We start from the raw sequence: 19,656 nt of genomic DNA on the forward strand, positions 1-19,656 counted from the left end.
TAGGAAGTTCTTCTTTACCCAATGTGTGGTGGACACCTGGAATGCGCTTCCAGAGAGCGTAATAGGGCAGAGTACGGTACTGGGGTTCAAGAAAGGATTGGACAATTTCCTGCTGGTAAAAGGGATAGAGGAGTATAGATAGAGGATTACTGCACAGGTCCTGGACCTGTTGGGCCACCGCGTGAGTGGACTGCTGGGCACGATGGACCTCAGGTCGGACCCAGCAGAGGCATTGCTTATATTCTTATGTTCTTAACGACAAAGTAGTCCTTGTCCGGACGGACAACCAAGTCGCCATGTACTATGTCTAGGCCTTGAAGGCATAATAAATCGCTCTGAGTTCCAGGAAATTGCTGAGTCTGAAGATTGACCATATGAGCCCCCCCAGGCATAAGGGGTTGCATCCATCGTGATGACCTTGTGATGAGGGGGTAAGTGAAAAAGGAGACCTCTGGATAGATTGGAAGAAGTCATCCACCATTGAAGCGATTGCAGAAGAGATTATGTTACAAATATATGTTGTGAGATACGATCCGTCGCTTGAGACCACCGAGAGGCAAGGGTCCACTGAGGAGTGCGAAGGTGTAGTCTTGCCAGTGGTATCACATGTACAGTGGAAGCAATGTGACTGAGAATAACCATCATATGCCTTGCCGAGATGGATTGAAGAGGAAGCAGTTGCTGACAAAGGCAGATGAGAGTCAGAAGGCGATCCAGAGGGAGAAAAGCTCTCATGAGAGTTGTGTCTAGGATTGTCCCAGTGAACTGCAGACGTTGAGTCGGAATAAGATTGATTTGGGGAAGTTGACTTTGAATCCTAGAGCCTGAAGAAAAGAAATGGTCTGAGATGTAGCTTGGACCACTTCCAGGTCCACGTCCAGGTAAGGTAAGACTTGTAGGACATGTGATCGGAGAGATATGGCCACTACAATAAGGCACTTCGTGAAGACTCTGAAAACTCTCATGAGAGTTGTGTCTAGGATTGTCCCAGTGAACTGCAGACGTTGAGTCGGAATAAGATTGATTTGGGGAAGTTGACTTTGAATCCTAGAGCCTGAAGAAAAGAAATGGTCTGAGATGTAGCTTGGACCACTTCCAGGTCCACGTCCAGGTAAGGTAAGACTTGTAGGACATGTGATCGGAGAGATATGGCCACTACAATAAGGCACTTCGTGAAGACTCTGGGAGAAGATGCCAAAGGGAAGGACCTTGTACTGGTAATGACAATGATTTGAAAACGGAGGTACTTCCTGGAAGCCAGATGAATTAGGATATGAGTGTAGGCTTCCTTGAGACCCTGAGAACATATCCAGTCGTTCTGAGTGAGGAGAGGATAAAGCAGGGTGAGGGAGAGCATCCTGAATTTCTCCTTGACTAGAAATTTGTTGAGAGCTCTGAGATCCAGAATGGGTCATAGTCTTCCTGTCTTCTTTGGAACTAAGAAGTAACGGGAGCAGAATTCCTGCTCCTGCTGATTGAGGGGAATTTCCTCGATGGCATTCAGCAGGAGAAAGGATTGAACCTCCTGGAGAAGAAGGGAGGACTGTGCAGGGTCCAAAGTAGACTCTCTTGGAGGATGGTCTGGTGACAGGGTGTGAAAATTGAGAGTATAACCCTGTCGTATAATGGTTAAGACCCAGAGGTCTGATGTTATGAGCGCCCAGTGAGTGATGAAAAGTTGGAGACAGCCTCTGATGAGCTGAGGCAAAGTGTGTAGAATGTTGACGTTGGTTATGCTCTGAAAAAAACACATCAAAAAGGCTGTGCAGGCTTTTGGGGGCAGCCTGTGGTTTTTGTTGCCGCCGGACCAATCAGCAAGCAAGGCTTTCATCTGTGTACGTGCTGAGCTCACTGCTCAGCATGGCTATTTCCTGCTGCGACGCCGGACTTGTAAGCTGCACGCCTGAAAAAGAAATCATCCTGGCCGGGGTCGGTGTCATGCTCCGGAGCTTCTACAGCCTTCCTATCTCCCTCTCCCTTCTACCTGCTTCCGGCCACACCCCCTGCTCCGCGGCTCTCTTCGGCAACTCAGCAGCAGCGATCGACACAAGCTTCTGATGTCGGGGCCTACCCTCTGCGAGTCCCGCTTGTTTCAACTTCCTTTTTCCACAAAGGCGGGACTCGTAGAGGGAAGGCCTCGATGTCGGCAGCTTGTCTTGATCACCGCTGCTGACGAGTTGCTGAAGAGAGCCGCGGAGCAGGGGGGTGTTGCCAGGTGCAGGTAGAAGGGAGAGGGCCAGATGCAGGACTTGTGGGTGAGGGAGGAGAAGAGAGAGAGAAAGAGAGAGGGGAGGGAAACAAAAGGAAATATTTCATACTGGGCTGGGCCGGAGTGGAGGGAGGGTGGAAAGATTCTGGCTACCGGGTGCAGTAACAAAGGAAAAGGGGGGAAAGCTGAAAATGGAGATAGTGACACAAAGAAGAGAAAGAGTAAGCAGGACTTACTGAATAAGGATAGAGATACAGAGGGGACATGAAGAGGAGGTGAAATAGAGACATATAAGTAATGCTGAAAAAGTGTGGGGGGGGGGAGATAAAGACATTGAAAGGGCAAATGGTGAACATGGGGTAAAGACAAGGACAGAGACAAATGAAGATTCTGAAAAAGTGGTGAGATAGGGATTTAGGTGAGATGGACACAAAGAGGGGTGATGCTGGAAAATAGGTGGAATGGTAATTCTGACAAACACAGAAGGGAAATGCTGGATCAAGGAGAGATGGGGCTCAGGCTGGATGGAATGAGGAGAAATGCCTTGTTGGCCCGGAACTTCATCTCCTACGTCAGAATTGACATCAGGGAGCGGAATGCTGGTCAGCGTGACGCTTCTGCAGGGAAAGTTTGGGACAGCGGTAGCTTGGGGGCTATTCCCCGATGGCGGTGGCAGCAAACCGAGTGGCTTGGGGGAGGGCATGGAGAAAGAAAGAAAGGGGGCAGACAAGGAGACAGAAAGAAGGGGGAACAGGGAGACAGAAAGAAAAAGTTGGGGGAGAGAATGAGGTCTGGAGGACAGGAAACATACAGGAGGCTGAAAGAAAGGAAGAAAGATTGGATGCACAGTCAGAAGAAGAAAGTGCAACCAGAGACTCATGAAATCACCAAACAGCAAAGGTAGGAAAAATGATTTTATTTTCAATTTAGTGATCAAAATGTGTCGGTTTTGAGAATTTATATCTGCTGTCTATATTTTGCACTATGGCTCCCTTTTACTAAACCGCAATATCGTTTTTTAGCGCAGGGAGCCTATGAGCATTGAGAGCAGCGCGAGGCATTCAGCGTAACTCCCTGTGCTAAAACCTACTATTGTGGTTTAGTAAAAAGGGAGGGGGTGTATTTGTCTATTTTTGTATTTTGTTACCGAGGTGACATTGCATAGAGTCATCTGCCTTTCATTGTGCTTTGTGTTTTTTTTAAATTTTATTGTTGGTAGATCATTTTGACTTAGTCATTATAAAGTAGCTCGCAAGCCCATAAAGTGTGGGCACCCCTGCTCTTACTCTGGGGCACCAGACCTCCCTCACGGCACACACACGGCAAATGGAAGAAAGAGGAGAATTTTTGGTCGTAGGGAGGAAGGTACAGAATGTGATAGGGAAGAAAAAGATGAGAGTGAGAAATGTGGCAAGGGAACAATGGGACAGATTGAAAGGGATGCAAGAGGGAGGAATATTGGAATGGAGGGAGAGATGTGGCATAGTGTTGGAGAGGGGTGATAGAAGGAGAAATGTTGGGCATGGGGCTGGTGGGCAGGCACGAAAGATGAGAAAGAGATAAATGCTGGACCATGGTAGGGGGAACCAATGGACAGCAACAGAAGAATTTACAGAAGATGGGAAAGCGGAAAAAAGAAACTGGGACCAACTTTATGGAAAAATAAGTCTCCAGACAACGAAGGTAAAAAACGGAATTTATTGACTAAAATATGTTAGCTTTGGGAAATGTATATGGCAGATGTCTTTGTTTTGTGTTCAAAAGAAAAGGAAATGCATTTCTGGTTTTATTTCTACAGTGTTGAAGTACTTGTTGACCCTTGCTGTGACTGGTGGGGATCCCCAAGCACCGCCAGCAGAGGACCTCCTCTAGAGATGGCCAGAACTCCCCTCCACCAAGCGCAGCAGTCGCTGGCAGCATCCATGAGCCACTGAGGTGTCAGCATCTGTGACTCAGGGACGCTACTGCTGCCTGCCAAGCTTGGCAAAAGGGACCCCCGGCCAACTGCAAAGGAAGTCCTCAGCTGACAGTTTGTGGGTTCTCATCAGCTGAGTATTTATATTTTATATTTACATTAGAGGTTCTGGTAGAAACCCATTTACAAAGTATGTATTCTTCCCAATTAATAAAGTCTCTTTGCTTATTTGTAAATGGGTCTCTACCAGAGCCTTTAATTCAGTAGCATAATTAAATAAAATAACTATTTCTGAAGTTTATAGGGAAGGATGGTGACGGAGGGGATTCCTCGCGGGGACGGGTGGGGAAGGAGGGGATTCCTCGCGGGGACGGGTGGGGACGGAGGGATTTCTCACGGGGACGGGTAGGGATGGAGGGATTCCTCACGGGGACGGGTGTGGATGGAGGGATTCCTCTTGGGGACGGGTGGGGACGGGTGGGATTTTGGCGGGGACGGGTGGGATTTCTGTCCCCGCGCAACTCTCTACTTCAGAGGGATGGACAAAGTCTCTGACATCTCCCAAAGAAACTTGGAGAAAGGATTTCTCAGACAATAGAGGAGCCTCTTGAGAAGAGTGGCGAGTGGATTCATCATCTGAATAACCCTCATCTGCAGATAGGATCTTGTTCAGATTGAATCCCCCCATAGGTCTGAATCCTGAACAGACCGGGATGGGTGTTGAGCACTCGGTGTCGAAGGCCCGAGATGTTTTAATTTCTGGAGTGATTTTCCAGACTGCACCGGTGTCGTTTCAGGGGATGTCTTTGTTGAGGACGAACAATATTGACAAGTCAGAAGTGCCGAATCCTTAACCAGAAGTGTCTGCACCAATGGAGACTCCACTACAGGTGCAACTGGTGTCGAGGGCTCAGACTGGACTGGCACCGGGGGAGTCGGTGTTGACGTGGGCAGAAGTTGGTTCGGCACCAGCATTTGAAAATGCTCACCCAATTCCTCTCTTAGCAAATTGTCTATTTTTTTCTTGAGAGTAAACACTGGTACTGCTGGCTTTTTGGCTGGTACCTTCAGTGTGGCTCTATGCTCTGGCGATGAGGAGGCCGATGTTGAGGCACTTACCAAGATCTTGGGCCTCTTTGAGGTCGGCAGGACTTGGCTTACTGCTACTTTAACCTGAGGCCCAGAGGGGGTGGGGGAAGGCTTCTTTGACGGCTTACACACTGAAGGATGCGACACCGAAGATGGTTCCACCGGTGTCGAAAGTTGTAGGATCGATTTAGATGGCACTGCCATCAAGAGTGATGTCGAGTCTCCTTCCATCACGACACCAAAAAGAAGACGTTGCTGAATCAAGCGGTTTTTTAAATTTCTTTTCTGCAGAGAAGAACAACGGGAACAGTTGTCGGGATGGTGCTCGGGTCCGAAACACTAGAGGCACCAGCAATGCAGGTCAGTCACAGAAATGCAGCGAGCACAACGTCCACACTTTTTGAAACCCGTTTGCGGGCGGAACATCGAAGGGAAAACGGCCCCGGCTAAATCAAAATCAGAGGCCAAGGTGGTCGAACAGGCCCTGCTGGGCCAAACCCGTGAAAGGGAAAAAATGAAAATTGTTACGTTTTGGAGTTTGATTTTCTACTGAATTCAACTAAACAAACAAAAGAAAATGACTGAAAAGTCAAAAGTCCACGAGAGCGGGAAGGCAGCGGAAGAAAAAATTTCAATGGCTGTTGAAAAAACACACATCTTCTTAGCTCTGCAGAAACTAAGAAACTGAGGGACTGCACGCCCTACGTTGGGTGGGAAGGCACTCGCGCATGTGCGGTTCGGGCTATTGCGAACTTTCTAAGACTTAAGCGGCGATGCACTTTTAAAGTGGTCCGTACCGGGGCTCCGTCGGTGATGTCACCCATACGTGAGAATATGCTACTTGTCCTGGGATAACTTTATTTTCAGGGCCTTCTCTACAGAATTCAGTACCGCTGAATCTTTGACTGGAGCCTCCCTTCTCTAAATTCACGTTGTCTCTTAAGATGTACACTTTCTTTATGCATTACTCTTAATAAACTATATCATGGGGCTATGAGGGGGGGGGGGGAGAGGTGCTAGCCTGGAACTTCTAGCAGAGGGAATGCAATTCTATTGTTCTGGTATTATTCTATGCTTTCTGATCTTTTACTCTTTTTATATATTTTTATGTGCTTTACTGTTATTCTACTCTCTTTATATGGTCTATTTTACTGTTTTTACCCTGTTCACATATTTTATGTATTTATCTCCCTCCTTTACAAAGCCACGCTAGTGTTTTTGGTGCCAGCTGCTGTGGTAACAGCTCTGATGCTCATAGAATTACTATGAGCATCTGAGCTGTTACCGCCATGGCCAGGGCTAAAAACGTTAGTACAACTTTCTAATTTTTTTTTTTTTTTGCTCTTTTTATATATTTTATAAATTTATACGTACATGCTTTACTGTTCTTTTTTTATATAGCATGCTTTACTGTATTTTTAATATATATATCAGTGTACTGTTTTACTCTATATTTATGGATACATACTGTAATGTTCTTCTACTCTTTGTTATATTATATGCTTAACTGTGTTGGTTTTTGGGGGTTTTTTTTTACTCTTTTTATATATGTATATTTATACCACTCAAGTGGTTCACTAATGAATGGCATCAAAGTTTTTATTAAACTTGAAATCTGTTGGAGACAGCAGACCTTGTCCAGATCCATGGAGATGAGGCTTCCTGCTGAACCCACTCCTCAACCCTGTACTGTGATAACGTGTTCCCTATCCTATTACGTGTTGTCCTGCTGCCACCCCATGCTGTTCTGTAGCATAATTGAAGACCTCAGCCTGTGCAGCTCTCAAAAGAAACTCCTCTCCTTAAATTACAACATATAAAAATCCTGTTGCTCAATCTGCCTGATACACAGACATTGCCAGCCAAGCAATCCCACAGCACTGGCAGCTGCGAGTGCAGGGCGTTTCCTCAGACTCCCTGAAAGCCAGCATGAGGGAGGCCTTCTCCTCACATACGCACAATCCCCACCCCTTGTCACCTGAAGAAGTACAAGACCAATTAGCATATCACAATTCCAACCCTAACAAGAGATGATTAATAAATAACAACAATGGAATATGAGGCAATATCTTTCTTTTAGACCAGTGGTTCCCGACCCTGTCCTAGAGTATCACCAGCCAGTCAGGTGCGTACCTGGCTTTGGGAGCAGCTGAAAAACTTCTCCAGGAATGCAGAAGCTAGTTGAACAACAAATGTGTTGTCTTGCATGAGAACTGTGGAAAAGTGATAAGTTCAATTGCTCACGATTACTTCTATTAAAGCCGTTAAATGTATTTTGCCTTTACTTTTCGATTTACCCTTGTACTAAGGAAGCAGTGTATGCAACTCGATCTCATGAATATTCATTGTGGATATCCTGAAAACCTGACTGGCTGGGGTTTGGAAATCACCGAGTCCAATAAAAATGGGACACCTTATTTTCCATATTGTGTTATTACTTAACCTTTAGAGCATACTAACAAAGATTTCACCCTCCTGAAAGAGATGGATCACTGTCAATCCTGAAATGGTACGATTGATGGAAGTTTCAAGTTTATTAGATGATTTGATAAATCGCTTAATCAAATATTCTAAGCGATGTACACTTTAAATTTAACAATTAGTAAATATAAAAACAAACAAACAATACAGTACATACAATTATTAAATAATGGGTAAGAACTCATGATTATTAACATTGATAAACGGGAAAGAAGGGAAGAACTACAATTCATAAAGTAAAGAAGAAACATTGATGGGAAACACAAAAGGAAATAATTAACACAGGTTTCATATAGAAAACATAATACTAAAACTAAAATTATAATGTAAAAGCATCTTTAAAAAGGAAGGTTTTAAGTTTGCATCCACTTGGAAGATGTATCGTGGCTCCACCCAGGCACCCTGCATGTCTCTCACGGCTTGACCCTCGTCTGCTCAGAAGCACGTTAGACATTAACAGTCAGAGACACATATGACACACATCCTCCTACAAAAAAACAAAGCCAAAAAGGGAGGGGTGGATCCAAAGCAAGAAATAAAGGGAATAGGCAGGAGCTCTGCTAAAGGAACTAGGGATCATTGCCATCTGGCTCCATTCCTGGGATTACCCCAAATGCATGCAGGGATCTGCAGAGCTCACCTGAAATTGCAGGTCCCAGCATGACTTGGGCCACATCCCAGCTCTAGAAAGGCAGGACCTGCCCTCTGCCGGCCTCCCAGGGTAAAAGAAAACCAGCCCCACCCTGCTCTCTCTCCCTCGGCCTCCTGGGCTCTCTGCCATGCGAGCAGGCGCCAGGGGCTTCCAGAGGCACTGGCAACAGACCCAGGACTGCTCTTCTCGCCTGGGCTGCCTATAGGCCTACAGATCAACACCCAGAGAGCGGTAAGTCACTTTCCTATTTTGTCATTTTCAACAAAGTTGCTTTCTTCCTGGTTTCTCTGGCCTTGTTTTTTTCCCCAACCATAGAAGGGAGGTGCTGGGGGACAGAACAGAGTCCACTCTCTGTCTCTTCACCTGCTCTCAGCAAGAGACTTTGCTGCCCTCTCCAAAGTCATAAGAAATATGATATATAAAATATAAGCTGATACCTTTTACCTGGACTGAGCTCATCCATTTCAGGTCTAGAATGAACAAAAGATACAGATGAATCAAAAAATACATTAGAGCTACAGTCCTGGATGAAGTGGTGGAACTAGCCATATTTAGTCTGCTTTAAAGGTAATACAGAGGAATAAGCAATACAAAAGGAATAAGGCAATATGTGAGTGGGTCTGCCCTTTGAAAACTTGTCAAAAATGTATTATTAACTTAGATCCACGATTTAAAAAACAAAGTCATTTCTGGCTTTTTTTTGCGGATTGTTAGAGTGATATCCTTTTGTTGGACTGACTGACAAAGATTTCCCTTCAGTACATGACTAAGGGTTGACTCCTAAGTCTTTGTCCTTAGAAGCCCTTGTAGCTTTCAGGGAGGGGATGGGACATCAAGTGCCAGAATGTCCTGGATTAGCAGGTGTGGCACAATAAGTACATTTTAAGGCTCACCCCACAGTAGCCAGGCCCCCCCCGCAAGCAGCCACTAAGCTCTTTAAGGACCAAGGTGCTGGTCCTTGAACCCCCTCAAAAAAGCCCCAAGCACAGCTGTGCTTGACAATCTGAGACTGAATCTTGCAGTTAGTTGGCATCCCGGTTAGCCACCTCCCTGGCATTGGCATGGCTACTGCTAACACAGCTGATGAACAATAGCTTGAAGGAGGCGTGGCCAAGTGGGCACCTTGCCAAGTCAATGGGCTGTTGCTTTAACAGCTCTGGAAAGCATTTGGCAATAGAAGCCAAGTTTCACCCAGCTGCCCCCATTTTACTAGTTTATTTTGAATGTACCTCCCTCCTCGGCAGGTGTCTTTCTCATGACAGGAAACTGTTGCCCTCAGGGCTTTGTGGGTAATTGATGTCACTTCTCTCAGTCCTATCCTTGGACACACCCAGCCAGTCATATTCTCAAGATACCCATAGTGCACAAATAGGAGATAAATTTGCATGTAATGGAGGTAAAGCCTATAAATTTAGTTCATGCATATACATTTTAGGGATCTTGAAAATCTGACTGGCTAGATATGTCATGAAAACTGGGTTGAGAATCCCTCCTCTGGCTCCAAACCTAAGGCCACCAACTGGATGCAGATTTGGACAGGGTTGATCCGGTCCTGGGTTTACCCCAGTGCATGCTGGGACTTGTAGTTATGATTGTCCCACAGTATAACTATAAGAAAATCAAGACTACAAGTCCCAAACTCAGGACCAAATTAACCATGTCTTGCCTCCTCTTTGGCACAAGGGTCAGAAAGCCACACCAAGCATAGGAACCAACTCTGTGGGTGTCAATGGGTAACCCCCCCTCCCTGGAGGAAGTCTATATTGTAATCTGTTATTGAGAAAGACATGGGGGAAGCCACTGCTTGCCCTGGATTGGTAGCATGGAATATTGCTGCTCCTTGGGTTTTGGCCAAGTACTACGGACCTGGATTGACCAACGTGAGAACGGGCTACTGGGTTTGATGGAGCATAGGCTATTCTTATGTTCTTACAAAATGAAATTACAGCTCTGCTACTACTAATTTGCACCTTATTTTTAAAATCAAGCATGGTACCTGAGAATTGGACAGTGACTAAAATAAAGATAATTTTTAAAGAAAGTTCCAAATGTGACCTAGAAAACTATAGACGGGTAAGCCTAGTATTGGGTAAAATAGTAGAGACTGTTTCCAGAAACAATTGACTTAGCCTATACAAAGGCATGGTACCGGCCTGCATCCTATTACCACCAGGGAACCAAGTACTCTGCTAAACACTGGATGATGACTAAACAGACTCTACCTACCTCAAGGCTTGCTTCTAACCTCGTGGCTTCCTCGCACATGCTCCTCCCCAAATGTTTTTAATGTACTTCTCGCAATACCTTAGAGTTGTATCAAAGTCCCCTTTAATCACATAATACATCTTTATCTCTTCAGTTCCCCAAGATCTTAGCCTAATGCTTCTCTATGCTGTAATATAGACCTAAGCTTCCTTATACCACTCCTGTCAGTTCTCCATACTCCATTTTTGTAAGCATAGCATGGCCCATAAATCCTTATTAGATTAAGACAAAGCCAACATGGAGCAAACTAGTGCTGCCTGATTCAGGAAAAAAAAATTTCAATTCAATTCAGCCTATTGAATCGATTTTTCGATTCAATTTTCCTGTCCAATTGGGTGTTTGTTTTTTTTCAAACATCCTGGTGGGTTTATTTTATACCTCTTCACTCCCTTTGCCCTCTCCTACCCACACTGGCACTGTGGTGTAAACAAAATAAACAAACAAAAAAGACTTTTCCTCTCTCTGTTAAATCCTAGCTCACGTTCGCGGTCTAACACCAGCTCAGGCAGGATACAGATTTCAAATCTGACATATTTTAATCATAAAACAGAAGGAGAAATTAGGTTCTTACCTGCTAATTTACTTTCTTTTAGCTTCTCCAGACCAGTAGAGGTTAATCTTTACGAAACCCAATCATGACCAGCAGGTGGAGACTGAAAACAAAACTGTGGGACAGTATATAATATACTCCCTTCTCTATTTACATCAGTCTGCCGAATAGCCAAGCAGAACTAAGAACTGGAAAACAGAAAGAAAACAATACTCCGAACAGGAGTAACAAATAACATACCCAAATGCTGTTGGAAAATGCAGAGGAGAAATACCAGAAGGAAAATGTCCCCACAGCTCGCCAGCTAAGCCAGCTGAGCCACAGCCGCTGTTCTTTAATTCTCCCCGGCCCTAGAAAAATACTAGAACCTGCAGCAAAAAACAAAAACTGCCTGCGAAACAGCCCCAAGCACAACAACAATAGACAGGGTGGGGACCTCTACTGGTCTGGAGAAGCTAAAAGAAAGTAAATTAGCAGGTAAGAACCTAATTTCTCCTTCTTTAGCACTCTCCAGACCAGTAGAGGTTAATCTTTACGAATGGGACGTACCAAAGCAGTCCCTCACACGGGCGGGACCCCCGAAGGGCCGACACCAGAACACACACACCGAACACCGCGTCCTGACACGCCAGAACATCTACCCGAAAGAGTCTGACAAAGGAATACAAGGAAGACCAAACCGCAGCCGTACAAATGTCTACTGGAGGCACGAGCGACGACTCAGCCCAAGAAGCCGCCTGACCCCGAGTAGAATGAGCTTTGAGAAACTCCGGAACGGGCTGCTGCCCCAGAAGAGAAGCGGAAGCAAAAGTCTCCTTGATCTAGCATGCAATAGTAGCCCTAGAAGCGCCAGCCCCCCTAAGAGGACCAGTCAGAAGGACAAAGAGATGATTTTATTTCTTGATCTCCTGGGTCCGGTGCACATAAGAGCGAAGGACCCGACCAACATCCAACATGCTCAGCTGACTTTGCTCAGAAGAGCCCTCCCAACTACCCAAGACCGGGAGGACCACAGATTGATTGACATGAAAAGGAAAAACTACTATTGGCAGAAAAGGAAGGAACAGGCCTCAAGACAACCTGCTCCCTAGAAAACTCCAAGAAGGGAGCCTTCAAGAGAAGCATGTAGCTCAGAAACACGCCTAGCGGAAGAAATGTCCACCAAAAAGACCGTCTTCAGAGGAAGGTCCTTCAAAGAGCAGCCGCCCAACGGTTCGAAGGGCGGGTGCATCAGAATAGAGAGAACCAGACTGTGATTCCAAGAGGGAATAGAGGACCGCACGGGAGGCCTGAGCACCTTGGCCGCCCGCAAAAAGCGAATCACATCAGGAATGGCTGTCAAACGCTGACCCGTCACAAACCCCCGAAAGGCTGACAAGGCCACAAGCTGAACCCGGAGAGAAGCCGAAGCCAGGCCTCTATCCATGCCATCTTGCAAGAACTCTAAGAAGTTAGGCACAGAAACGCGAAGAGAGACCACTCCTCGCACCTGGCACCACCCCTCAAAGAAGTGCCAAATCCACACAGAAGCCTGAGAGGTAGAAAGCCTCCAGGACCCCAAGAGTGTAGAAATCACCCTATCTGAATACCCCTTCTTACCAAGGCGACCCCTTTCAAAAGCCAAGCCGTAAGACAGAAGGGAGACGGGTCGAACATGGGAATGGGACCCTGCGTCAGAAGGTCGTCCAAGGGAGGCAGAGGAAGAGGATCCGCCACCAAAGTGTCACCAGATCTGCGTATCACGGATGTCGAGGCCAATCTGGAGCCACCAGAACCCCCAGACCCGGATGGCGAACAATGCGGAGAAGAACTCTGCCCAATAATGGCCACGGAGGGAACATGCACAACAGCCCCTCTGTTGGCCATGCTTGAACCAGAGCATCCAGACCCTCGGCCAGTCCATCCCTGCGACGACTGAAGAAGCGGAACACCTTGGCCTTGCCACTCGAGGCCGACAGGTCCATCAGGGACTGACCCCAAGCCGGCATTATCAACTGAAGAGCCACAGGGCTGAGACACCACTCTCTGTGATCTAAGATGTGACTGAGGAAGTTCGCCTGAACAACCTCTACCCCGGCCATGTGAGAGGCCGAGAGGTCCAGAAGGCGTGACTCCGCCCCAAAGCATGAGCCGAGCCGCCTCCTCCGCCACCTGAGCGCTCTTGGTGCCTCAACGATTGACATAAGCCACCGCTGTGGCATTGTCAGACCGGACTCTGACCGACTTGCCCCTCAAGCGGGAGCGGAAGGCTAATAGCGCCAGAGGGACGGCTCTAGTCTCCAACATGTTGATTGACCAGGATGCCTCCTCCATGGACCAGGTGCCCCTAGACATTGAGCCCCCCCCAACCGAGGAGATTGGCATCCGAGAGAAGCACCGTCCACTGCGATAGGTCCAGACTCATCCTCTGGACCAGATGAGAGGTCTGGAGCCACCAAAGAAGACTGCAGCGCGTCAAGCCTCACAGAGGGACAGGGACCTCCAAACTGAGCCACTGGGGTGACCATCTACGGAGCCGAGCATACTGAAGAGACATGTGGGCCCACCACACAACATCCAGGAACGCTGCCATCGACCCCAAGACTTGGAGGAAATCCTGCGCCCGAGGACACCGGGACGCCAAAAGAAGGCGAATCTGAGATTGCAATTTGCTTACCCGGGCCTCTGGAAGGAAGACCTTCCCCAAGGAGGTGTCGAACAGAACTCCAAGGTACTCCAGATACTGAGCGGGGACCAACCGACTCTTGGAAAGGTTGACCACCCAGCCCAGCGACCAGAGAAACTCAACCACTTGAGCCGTAACTCGGGCGCTCTCCTGCAACGACTTCGCCCGAAACAACCAGTCATCCCAGAAGGGGTGCACCAGAATGCCCTCTGACTGCAATGCCACCGTGACGACCACCATTAACTTGGCGAACGTCCGGGGAGTCGTGGCCAGGCCCAAGGGAAGCACCCAGAACTGATAGTGCAGACCCAATATCGCCAAGCAAAGAAAGAGCTGAGGAGCGGCCCGAATGGAAACAGGCAAGTAGGCCTCCGCCAGAGCGAGAGAAGTCAGGAACTCCCCCGGCTGAACCGCCAGAAGGACAGACTGCAGTGTGTCCATGCAAATAAAAGGGAATTCTGAGAGTCCTGTTGACCTCAATTTAAACCAAGGATGGGCCGAAAGGTCCCCTCCCTTTAGGGCCCCATAAAGGAAATGGCGTACCAGCCGATACTGCACTCCTGAGGGGACACTGGACAACTGCTTAGAGATCTAGCAAGCGCTGAAGGGTCTGGCGAAAGGCTAGCGACTCCCATGCCACCTGACATGGAAAGGCTAGATATGATCCGGCAGAGAGCGGATAAAATTCAAGTACATAACCGTCCCGCACCACCACCAGGACCCACTGATCGGACGTGATCTTGGCCCACTTTGGAAACAAGTTGCGAAGCCGGGCACCCCCGGGAACCAAAGGGGGCGCCGGCAAAGAGACATCGCGCAGGACGGGCAGCAGGGGAACCGGGGGGGAAACTCCCAGCCCCCCGACGGGCCCCCTGAAAAAGACTGCATGCGCTAAGCCAATCGACCCCGGGGAAAAACCGGAAGCCTGGAAAGAAACAGTCCCATGCCCCAGGCGAAACTTGCGAAATTCCCGCAGACGCCCCCGGGCAATGCCAACCCGAGAAGCCGGGCGGGCACGGTCCTCAGGCAGACAGGGCACCTCCGGGTCCGTCAGAGTCTGAACCACCGGATCTAAGTCCTCTCTAAACAAAAAACAACCCCCGAAAGGGAAATTTTGGGAAGTTCAGTTTTGGATGCGGCAACCGCCGACCAAGCGCGAAGCCACAAGGTACAGCGTGCGGCCACCAAATAACCCAGACTTAGCAGCACCAAGTCACAAAGAACAACCGAGAGGAACGAGGCAGTCATCTCAAACTTCACCACCTCCAGATCCACTAAGGACCAGTCATCAGACTCACGATCCAGGACATGCTCAGACCACCGAAACACGGTGCGAGCCACCAGCCCCACACAAATAGCTGCCGGGACCCCCAAGGCAGAGACATCAAAATTATACTTAAGAAGTGTCTCTAACGTACGCTCCTCAGAGACCCTAAGAGCAGATCTGTCCATAACAGGCACGGTATGCCGCTTAGGAAGTGCCGAGACCACCGCGTCCCCCATTGGCGTAATTAAGGTAGCCCTATCCCCCTCTGGGATGGGATATCCATGAGCCAAGGCGCACACCAAACGAAACGGCACCCGTAGGCCACTGCGCCAACACAAAATCCCGAAAATCCTGATGCACAGGAAAAGAGCGGGAAACAGGACAGACCCCCTAAGCAGAGGGGCCCCCATACGCGGGGTCTCCGGTGGCGCAACTTCGAAAATGCAGCACCAAGGAGACCTGCTACATCAGGTCTAAAAGCTCATCCCTCTGAATAAAAAGCGCACCACGGACGCATCTGCTCTGGAAGACGGGAAAACCGCCGCCCCGCTGCCAGCGGGCGTCCCTTCTAGAGGATCCTGGAAGCCCGCCAAAGCAGCCAGGTTCTCAACCATGCCAACACGCTCCTCCGACCACCAATTCACAATCCAAGCCCCCCCGCGGGCGCTTGGATGAGGGAGGAGAAAGAGGGGACGCCAAACGAAAAGAGGGAGGCAAGCCATAGGGGGCGCGGAGGGAAACCCCCCCGAAACCCCCCAGGTGCACGTGGGACCCCCAATTGTCTGCACAAAGAAAGAAATTAAATTGGGGACAAAAAACCCCTGGGGGTCCCCAGGGACTCCCTGCCCCAGCAGGGGTCCCTGCTGAAACCTGCCCCCGTGTTTGCAATACAGGGGGAAGGTCACCTGAGGTTGCAGACAAAATGGAGGGGCCAGACAGAGAAAATGGTGAAGTTCCCGCCAAAAATGCTCCCCTCCATGGCCTATAGCGGCTGAGAAGGCTGAACAGTCCCAGCCGCTAAAACAGGCAAGTCGGCATCAGCTGTCAAAAAATCAGCTGAGAGGGAATCCTTCGGCGAATCCCTCCATGGGCGGTTGGGGAAGACCGGGCTTCCCCACTGCTCCCAGCCGACTCGCGAGGCACCATCGGCGGGGAGCTCTGGGCGCCTGCAGCTGCTGCCGACGGAGCTCCACCACCTCACCGACCCAAACCGCCGAGTTCAGGCCGGCCGCGAGTGCCTCGTGGCTGGACCTAATTGTGTCCCACTCCCCCGGAGAAGGGCACAATTGCTCCATACGCGACCTAGCTAGAAAAAAGTGCCGGTTAGATGAAAAAATACAGTAAAATACAGTTTTCTTAAAGGGAAACAACCCTTCAGACCGGCACTACCTCAGGATTTTTTTTTTTTACAGAACAGACTCCACAGGCTCTCGAAGCAATATGCCTTGCTTGATTTAGGGGGCAAGGCTTACTGCTGAGGCTCCTCTAAAAAAATGTGGGGAGGTGGAGGAAGTGGGGGGAGGGACCCCGCTCGAGACCCGCCGGGTTTGACACCCCGAGGTCGGACGGACCCCCAAACAGGGCCCGCCCAAGCTCTGTCCGGCCAAAAACAGGGACTAGAAACCCCCTAAACAAATTCCAACAGCCCTACCAAGGGAGATGGGTACAGATCACTCAACACCTGCTGGAGACTGAAAGAAGACTGATGTAAATAGAGAAGGGAGTATATTATATACTGTCCCACAGTTTTGTTTTCAGTCTCCACCTGCTGGTCATGATTGGATATATACCCATTCGTAAAGATTAACCTCTACTGGTCTGGAGAGTGCTAAAGAAAATAAAATTATTTCTTCTACCTTTTGTTGTCTGATCATTATTCAAATCACAATGGCCTGCTAGGATCGCTACAGCACTGGTGATCCTCTGCAGGCTGTTCTACTTGGCTGTCCCCCCCCCAAAAAAAAAAAAAAAAAAAAAGGACTTTTAGTTTAGCTACTGATTTGTAGTACTAACATTTCATAGGTAAAGTCAGTGCAACTAAAATCTAGATATTCCATCGCACAAAGGCAACAAATGGCAGCACTTCAGCAGTCTGGTAAATTCTTCCTCACAAATTCTGACGCAGCTCATCTGAAACACACACACAAGAGCTCCACCTCAGAAACATGTCATGTTACAATTCTTCTACAGGCCAGTACACTTCTAGGCCTCAGCTACTAGAGTGAAACAAAGCATTTCTTAACAGAATGCAGAAAAATTCAAGAAAAGACAGAATAGAGAGATAGTACAGCAACTTCTTATGTTCCAAATTGTGGAAAATAATACATCTTCCTCCCTTTATGACTGTGGCAAAGTTAGAGATTATTGCCCCCACCCTTCCCTACTTCTATGACTAGGCCTAAGTGCCTCTTCTAGGTTCCCTTTTGCTGTGATTAATCTTGCTCTAGTCTTATTCCAAAAGACAACAGCAGTACACGCTGAAAGTGGAATGGTGCACGTTTAAAAAGGAGTGAAGGAATTTTAGAAAAAGGAGAATGTTGTATAGGGTCACATCCACATGCCCCCGAGGTTTGGTGAGGGGCTCTGAAGGTTTCCTTCTACCATCCTCTGACAACTCATCATGTGCAGATTCCTGGGGGTGCCGGGCTTCTAGGACCTCTTGTGGATTCAAGCTAAGTGGTGCGAGAATGCAAATGGACCTGAGCAGCAGCCACTGGAAAGCAGGAACCAAAAAAACCCCCCAAAAAACCCACTCCAACTAAATGGTGGGCGTATCTCCTATACCTTGTAAAAGGATCCATTCGGTCCCTGAACCTCCACCACCAGTGCTTCTATATTGCTCAGTGCAACGGGGGGGGGGGGGGGGGGAAATCCTGCACCCACTTCCTGGGCCTACTACTGTTGTTTTTCCTTCGTCGAGCCTGGCGCATGAATTCCTATGGGCGGCTCTAAGGCAGGCTCGGCCCTAGTTAGCGAAAAAAATGAAACCGAAACAGGAAACCCACAGCTGACACAAGTCCAGGACAAATATCAAGAAGTCCTGCTTCACGCAGCGAGTGGTGGACACCTGGAATGCTTTCCCAGAGGAGGTTATTGCGGAATCCACCATTCTAGGATTTAAAGGCAAGCTAGATGCACATCTCTTTGCAAGGCACATAGAGGGATACGGGTGACTAAGGTTATGCCAGGGTACACCTGGCTGGGCCTCCGCGTGTGCGGATCACCGGACTTGATGGACCTAAGGTCTGATCCGGTGCTGGCAGTTCTTATAACACTGCTACAATGCCGCACTTCCTGACTGACCTTCCTCCCTCACCCCCTAAAGCAGGAGCGGCAGTGGATGGCCAGCAAGAGGCAGCGCTGACGCTTGAGGTTGGGCCCTGAATCGGCCAGGCTGATTTAAAAAAAAAAACAACCCTAATCCGAATCGATTCATAAATCAGGCAGCACTATCGCAAGCCATTGCAAAAACTCTATTACATTACATTATATTGGTGTCTTCTATCCCAATACCTTTCAGTTCTAGGTGGTTTACAAAAAGAATTGGCCTGGGCATTTCCAGGGAGATTATAAGGTTGATAGTTGGAAAATGCATTCGGATCTGGGGAGTCAGGAAGGTTTAGTTAGATCAATTGACAAATTTCTTAAATAGCATAGTTTTAAATTCTTTCCTGAAGGTTTTGTATTTGGGCATTGTGGTCATCAGATTGGAGAGGTGGTGGTCTAGTCTTGCTGCTTGGGTTGCTAATAGTCTGTCATATTTTTTTGCTTTGTATACCACCACTACTGATGCTCTTTTATGGAAAATCCATCATTGCAACTCAAACCCTGTTCGATACCAGCCGTACAGCAGCTCTTGTGTTGTAGTTCCTCCCAGAAGCTCATGTATCAATTGCAATACCATTACAGAATCTTATGTAAACCACTCTGAATTGATTCCCCGGTCCTTATTAACAGTAGAGAAGCTTTCAATAAACAATTTAAGTGATGGGAAATCTTGCCTCACCACTCCATTACATTTCTTTGAAGGGGAGAACAGACATCTGGATTAAAGGTGAGCCAGTTGCTATTTGAATCTTGATTTGACAGAGGACCTTGTCAATGACTCCTGAGGGACTCAGAAGTTATCAGATAGAGGCAGTGTTTCTTATGGTAGATTAACAACTGGTTAAAAAACAGACAATGAGGATGATTACATGATCATATTCTCAGTGGGCAAAGTGTAGAAAGTGGGATGACCAAGAGCTGTTTGGACCACTGCTTTTTCACATTGATCAAATCTGCTAATGACAATACAGGTAGGAAAGAGGAACCCAAGTCTAGCTTTGTGATGTAAGGTTCCACATTAGGAGTCACAAGCTTTCTAAAGTTCTTAAAGTGCACGTACACTTTAGCAGCTGTCAGTACCAGGGCTCTGTGGCTGACTTCACCCACATGAGAATATGCTACCTGCTTGTCCTGGGATAAAGAATCACTACTTCCAGCATCACATCTAGTCTGTGGCCTGAATTAATCATTGCTGGAAACAGGAAAGTGGGCTTGAAGGACCTTTGGTTTGTCTCA

The 19,656-nt window shown here is 47.9% G+C and overlaps 1 protein-coding gene across 1 annotated transcript in view; it reads left to right on the forward strand.

Moving 5' to 3' along the window:
* Positions 1–8,339: 8,339 nt before the first annotated feature.
* The window catches only part of LENG9 (leukocyte receptor cluster member 9), a 28,055-nt gene continuing 16,738 nt past the window's right edge, over positions 8,340–19,656 (forward strand). The window contains exon 1 of the mRNA XM_033960699.1: positions 8,340–8,577. The gene's annotated coding sequence lies outside the window, so the exon portion shown is untranslated. The remainder of the gene's footprint in view (positions 8,578–19,656) is intronic.

This window comes from Geotrypetes seraphini, chromosome 10 (assembly GCF_902459505.1).
Source record: "Geotrypetes seraphini chromosome 10, aGeoSer1.1, whole genome shotgun sequence".
Lineage (NCBI taxonomy): Eukaryota > Metazoa > Chordata > Amphibia > Gymnophiona > Dermophiidae > Geotrypetes > Geotrypetes seraphini.